The following is a 6,935-nucleotide window of genomic DNA, read 5'->3' as shown; positions in this document are numbered from 1 at the left end:
TAGTTCCTTTATTTTTCTTTATTGCTAACCTGCTAGAAAAATCAATCATCACTAACCAAACATTTGATTACAGAGATGAATAATTTCTACAAAGGGGCTATGAATATGTGTGTGTGTGTATGTGTGTCCATATATAATATACACATATGTGTATAAATAGTGTATGCATATTAACACACACATATGTTCATGTAAATACATTATGTATGTATATATAGTTATTTTAGCATATTTATATATAGAGAGAATATAAATACTTATTCATTTTGGACTCCCCTGACTTATTCATAAGCGTTTCTCTCATGTCTTCAAACTTTACTACTGCCCCTAACTTAAAAACATATTCTTCTCAGTTCTCTATTAGACCCTTTTGGTCCCTACTGTGTAAGACTCTAACTTGGAAATCTCAGGTTCACATCTCCAAGTCACCTGGGCTTCAGTGGGACTGACATCAGAATCACATGGCTCTAAGCAAGTCCTATAAATGCCACTTGGACCTTTTACTCGATGATAAGTCCAGTAAACTCATTTATAACACTGGCTCCCCAGATAATGGCTGCCCACATAAGGTTGAGAACCTCTGCTGTAAGATTAGACTCATGGCTTTCTCCTGGGCCATGACTCCATGTGTCCTACCTCTGAACTTGGAACAGATGAAAATACAAGTATATGCCAGGTTCTATTATGTTCTAAGTACTATTAATTCATTTACTCTCTGGGACAGTCATATCTCTTTAATTTAAGTATGAGGCTAACAAGATTCAAGGAGCCCAGGTCATTCTCCAAAGGGACATAGCTAAGAAAGGCCATGCTCCATGCCTGTGGCCCAGTAGACTCACTGTGCTTATCTTAGCAGAAAAGCAAGTGCTTTGGAACATCACAATCTTACTGAGTCAATTTCACTGGGTGTGGACTCCAGAAATATGTCCATTATCTGGCTTTGTAAGTGCTCAGAGTTATCCCAAGTTGCCCAGAGGCATGAAAAAAGTGTGCCTTGAATTTCCCTACTATGTTGTCTTGCATATTGTTTTATTTGTTTACTCGGAAGAATTGCCTTATTTCTTTCCCAGAAACTCAGCTACCTGCTCACTGTATGACCTTATGCAGATCTTTCTCACCCAATAGTTTTAATACTTGGGTCTTTGTCACTTCCTCGAAACAGCTGTAGTGATCCAGTCTGGCTCGATTTTTTGCCCTCTCTTCCCTATGTCTTTTTCTCTGTTTCCTTTTTGCACTTACAACACTGAAGACAGCAATATCAAGCTCTTCTAATCCTGGGAATGGCTGTGCGTGTGTGTGCGTGTGTGTGTGCGTGTGTGTGTGTGTGTGTGTGTGTGTGTGTGTGCGTGTATGTGTCCAACTCCTGCCCACAGTTTTACTTTAAATTTGGATACAATACCTCCCCACCCCCAAGTTACTTCCTTAGCATTAAATCCCTTCTCTTTACAGTGAGAGGGGAGAAGAGTGACTACTGAGTCTGAACCTACTGATAACATGGCACATCCTCAAAACTACAATCTCATTCAGGGTTGGAGCATAGCCAAGTCAAACCAGAGATACTCCCATGATGCTCTGCCTTCACTCAGGCTTACAGAGGGGAGGGATCATTTTTCTGTTGACTATTCTCTGTCTTCTCCAACATATACAGAATGTCCAGATTGTTCAAGACAAGTTTGATTACCCCATAAAGCAGCTTAAATCTTCCTCAAATATATTTGACACTATTTAAGATGCATTGGGAAAACTGAGTCTCGGCCAATTCCTTCATCAATAATTCATAATGATCAGTAAAATATAAGCATTTTTGAGTTCAGCATGCACAAAGCCATCTCAGATGGCCGCTACTTCTCTGTCAAATAGAATCAGGGGTCGGAGAATACTGACAGGAAACCTAGTATAGGGGTCGTTATTTTGATTCAGTTTTGTACAGCTTCCCAAATTGTTCTCCTCCCCCCCAATGCAACTACTCCCTAAAATATTTCATGAGTAAATTTTAGATTGTTCCCAGCCCTGTGTATTTCTCAAGTTATTCTGTTCAATGGCTGCCTACTGGGACTGTGTCCTAACTGAAGTTGCAGTTGGTATATTGAGATGCATGGAATCTATTTTTATCCTTTACTCTCTTTTCTAAGGGGATCCTCACTGGCAGAGCTCTGCTAGCTGTGGGTACTCTTGGGTCAACCATGTCACTGACTGTTAGGATTCACGCTCTGTCACGTTGTGACCTTGAAGATGCTTGGGTGCAGCGTGCCTTCCAATCTGCCTCTCAAATGTATTCTTGGTGTATTTTGCTTAGCAATGGATTGCCTCCTCATCTCCAGAGTAACAACAGGGATGGCTATAAATAAACCCAGTAATGAGGAGTGACTCAAAAGTCTGGTTATTTTTATTAGTGAACTATTCTAGCGGTGCTCACTCCATAATTTTACATCCTCATGCTTTATAACACTGAAAATAAGTCGCCCCCCTGCTCCACCCCCTTTCGGGTTGTAGAGAATATTTTGAGATGTTCGGCAGAAAATAGAATAAGCAACTAGAGCTATCAATTTTCATGTTGAATGACTTTAGAGGGAAAGAGTGGCATTATATATTTAATAATAAACACAGAAGAATCTGCAGTGTTGGCAAACTCTAAGAAACAAAACACGCTTAGAAATTTTTCATGTCCTGGCTGTAGAGCCCATTTTTTTTTCTCTTTAAATGTGTAAAATGAGATTTAAAGCACAGTTAATCTTGGTTTAGATGGGTGGCATGGGTATTTACTGAGGATTTATTGAGTGCATGAGAACAGTCTGAGGCTGTACCATCCTGAATGTGCCTGAGTCTGGCCTGGCTAGTGTTTTTGTGGGAGATCACCTGGGAAAACCATGTGCTATAGTCTAGTTAATATGCACGAATAAACCCACTTCTCAGAGACTAACTCCCCTGGAAAGTTGCAGAGGTAGATGAGCTCATTCTGTTCTGATTCCTCTTTTCCTCCTCTGTTTTCTGTATCCTAATTTGCCATGTGGAACCATTGTTTTCTAGAACTTCTACCTCACTGTGTGTATGCACATGTGTGTTCATGTGGGTTCATGTGTGTGCATGTTCTGTGTATGTGGGTTCATGTGTGTGCATGTTCTGTGTATGTGTGTCTAAGTGTGCATGTATGTGTATCTATGTGCATGTGTGTATAAATTTGGCAAAACTCTTGTTTAAAAAAAACAATAGTTTTTTTTAACGTTACATTTCAGGAGAAATCATTTTGCTCTTTCTTGTTTAATGATGAAATTGAAGTTCGCTGTCTCTTTTAACATTCCACTTGTTAACCCAATGGCAGACTTGAGAAATAGTCAATTAGGTGCTCATACAATCTCCAAACTCAAGTTTCCACAAGACGTAAAAGCATAAGTGCTTGTAATCTCACTAAAATCAAATCAAAGATCACAACAACAAAAAACGCTTTTGCACTTTCTTCTTGGGTCCAATTTTAAGTGTTTCATGAACTGTATATGTTGGGGACATTGTCACCTTTGATGTTTAAGCAGAGATTGAAGAGCTGCACCACTTACCTTCCTTTGCTTTATTTCTTCCGTGACTCTTCAGTGGCATCCTGAGCATAAGCATATTTATTATACACTCCAAGTCCAACCTAGACAATTGTCTACCGAACATTCCCTGTAGTAAACCATATTTAAACGTATCTCCGACTAGCTTACAAATAACTGAGACTCAGACTATCATTATTTTGTTTGGTTTTGACAATTTCTGGGGGTAACCCCTAATCTACTCTTCTAACTGCTGGCCTGGCTACCTCCCCAGAGGTGTACCCCTGATGCTTGCTGTTTCTCTTGACCACATGTTCATGGTTCATCTCCCCTCATGGTGCTTTCCTTCTCTCTCTGTTGTTCCTCCTTCTCCTCTTGGTCTCTTCTCACTCTTCTACTCCCAAGCAGGTCACTCCAAACCCACCTACCTTTAATCCCTCCAGTGATTGGTTGTAGCCCATTTTAATTATTAGCCAGTAATTTAAAATCAAGGAACAAGGTTTACACAACAAAAGCTTATATACATGAGAATTTACTGATGTTTCACCTTTGGGTACAGAATTTACCATTACAATACATAGCTACAGACCAAACCTCAACAATTCCCCAGGAGAAATTCTGTATAACAGCATTTGTTTTGGCACTAAATGCCAGAAAAATTTTGCTTCCCGTAAGCAATGGCAAGTTTTCTCCTTCTGGACAGTAAGAAAACATGCAATTAAATGTATTTTCCTTTGTGCTTTGGCTACCAGGCAGGTTAGAGTCAAACTTGTAGCTCAGGTGTTATGAGTATGTAAAAATCTTATAATTTAAGTGGATACTTCATTTCTCTTTGATATTAACATTTAGTCTAGACTTTATAAAGTATATTGTTATTTAAAACTTGTAAAAGTATTTACAGGTTGCTTGAAATCATTATGGAATATGGTAAGTATAAAAACGCTAGTAAGTCAAGGGTTTAGATACCTGATGTTTATGTTCTCAGTTTATTTTGTTAGGCTACACAGTGTACATTTACCATGTGTCAAGCAAAGGTGTCCCCAGCAGGTGGCTGGAAGTGTTAGAGTTCAGTCTCTCAAGAGCCTCTAAGCCAGGCGTGGTGGCGCACGCCTTTAATCCCAGCACTTGGGAGGCAGAGGCAGGTGGATTTCTGAGTTCGAGGCCAGCCTGGTCTACAGGGTGAGCTCCAGGACAGCCAGGGCTATACAGAGAAACCCTGTCTCGAAAAACCAAAAAAGAAAAAAAAAAAAAAAAAAAAAAAAAAGAGCCTCTGAAGCAGTCTGAGGAGAGAGGAAAGATGCAAACAAGCTGGAGTCAGCTCTGAGAAGCCGAATCTGACAGTGTGTACAGTGGGGTAGAGAAGCACCAACTAACTGGTTTGGCTTTGAAAAACAGGAAAAGAAAAATGGAGGGAGAGTGGTTCTATACCAAAGAAGCCACAGAAGGAAAGGCTGGTGTTGAGACACTGCCGTGATGAATGCTGGGCTCTTCAGAATATCACCAGCAAATAAACAACTGTCATCAGGCATGAGCAAAAAGGAGAAAGACCATGTGCAAAAGGGAGGAGTAGAACAGGCGGGAGGAGCGGTTTCTCCTGAGGCAGAAAGAGAGCTGGGATCTCAAATGCATAAGAAAGTCTGAAAGAATGAAACTGGCCAATTTCACCGCGAAGTGAAGAAAATCTGGGAAAGATATCTGTCACAAGAAGTAAGGGGAGCATACAGATTGGCTGTCTACATAGGACCTAATGGTGGCTGGATAGGATCGGTTCTTTGCATGAAGCCATGAAGCATTATGATGGGTAGTGTACAGAGATAGGTGTGCAGTGAAAGAGGGAGGCATTACCACCCGAACCCTTGCCTGTGTTGACGGTGTACTACTGCCAGCTGTGCCATGCCCTGAATCCTGTGGCTTTGGGAGGTGTTCTAAAACAGCAGGATAAGGTGCCAGAGCAGAATCCAGGAGACTCCCACAGCAGCTGCAGGGGTTCCTGCTGACGTGAGTCTTGGAGAGCGATACATAGGGCTCCTATCAACATGCACTGAGACAAGCACAGAACCTCAGTGAATGCTTTTAATTGATGCCCACTTCACATTGGTTAGCATGCCATAGGCCCACATGCTAGAGTTTAAGGGTCTGTCATTTGAAAGGGGTGCTGGTTTGGTTCAGATCAACCACCAACTTTCCAGCATCCTGTCAAGGTTTGCCTGTCATGAGCTGTACTGTCAATATTCGTTCTGCTTATGCTCTCTTCTCTATTAAGTTGAGCTAGCTTTCTAAGACTTCGCACAAGATGATTTCTGAAGTCAACATCAAGGGGACCTTTGACTTGCTGGTTTCACTCAGTGTGGAACCTAGAGCCTCCACCTCTACGCTGTGTCACAGTAGCTCCAGGCTTAGCACAGAGTTTTGTAAATAGCTGCTATGCAGACAGCTTCCTGTGGGTGAAAGTTGCTTTATAAACAAGGTGGGATAGACCTCAGCTGTCACTTATCCCTGACACTGGAAATCATTTTTGTTTGTTGTCTGATACTATAACAGAATACCAGAGTCTGGATAATTTAGAAGATAGAGACATTTACTCCTCATTTCTGGAAGTCAGTGAGTTCAATATTAAGATGTTGACATCTGGCTAGGGTCTGTTTCATCCCAGGGTTGAAAGGCAAACAAGGATGCTTGCAAGAATGAGTGAATGAATGGGGTCCAGCTTCACTTCTGTGACAAGCTTATTTTCACAAAGATAATACCAGCCTTCCTGATCTAACCACTGCTATAAACCTCATGGCCTAACACTGTTGCATTATGGATAAAGTTCTTTTAATTGATTGGTTGATTAATTAATGAAGTAACTAAATTAGAGTGTATGGTGTTATCCTGCACATATGTATGGGCAGAAGTGCAGATGTGGTACCCACGGAGCTTAGAAGTAGGTGTTAGATCTGGAACAGGAGATGGATAATGAATCACTGCTGGAAACTGCACTAGGATCCTTTATAACAGCACCCAGAGCCTTGAACGGCTGAGCCATCTCTCCAGCCCCAGGGACCAAGTTTTTAACACAGAGATTTTTGCACTAGTCCTGAACTTTATCCCATCACTTTACTGGGAGACTGAGTCCCACCCATCTACCTCACTTGGTTGAGTCACTCAAAGAAAACTCAAGTTCCAGGTGAGCCTTGGCACAGGCCCTAACATTTTATGTCCTCTTGCAGTCTTCTTCTAGGTGACTAGAGTCCAGGTAACTGTGTGACTCTGTGTGAGGAATGAGTCATCACACGCAAGCTACATAGGTGTGTGCATTAGCAATTTTCAACAAATTGGGAAAAGATCTTACCAACCTTATATCTGATAGAGGGCTAATATCCAAGGTATACAAAGAACTCAAGAAGTTAGATTCCAGAGAACCAA

Source organism: Mastomys coucha, unplaced genomic scaffold (genome assembly GCF_008632895.1).
Source record: "Mastomys coucha isolate ucsf_1 unplaced genomic scaffold, UCSF_Mcou_1 pScaffold21, whole genome shotgun sequence".
Lineage (NCBI taxonomy): Eukaryota > Metazoa > Chordata > Mammalia > Rodentia > Muridae > Mastomys > Mastomys coucha.
Note: the sequence above shows the minus strand (reverse complement) of the source record.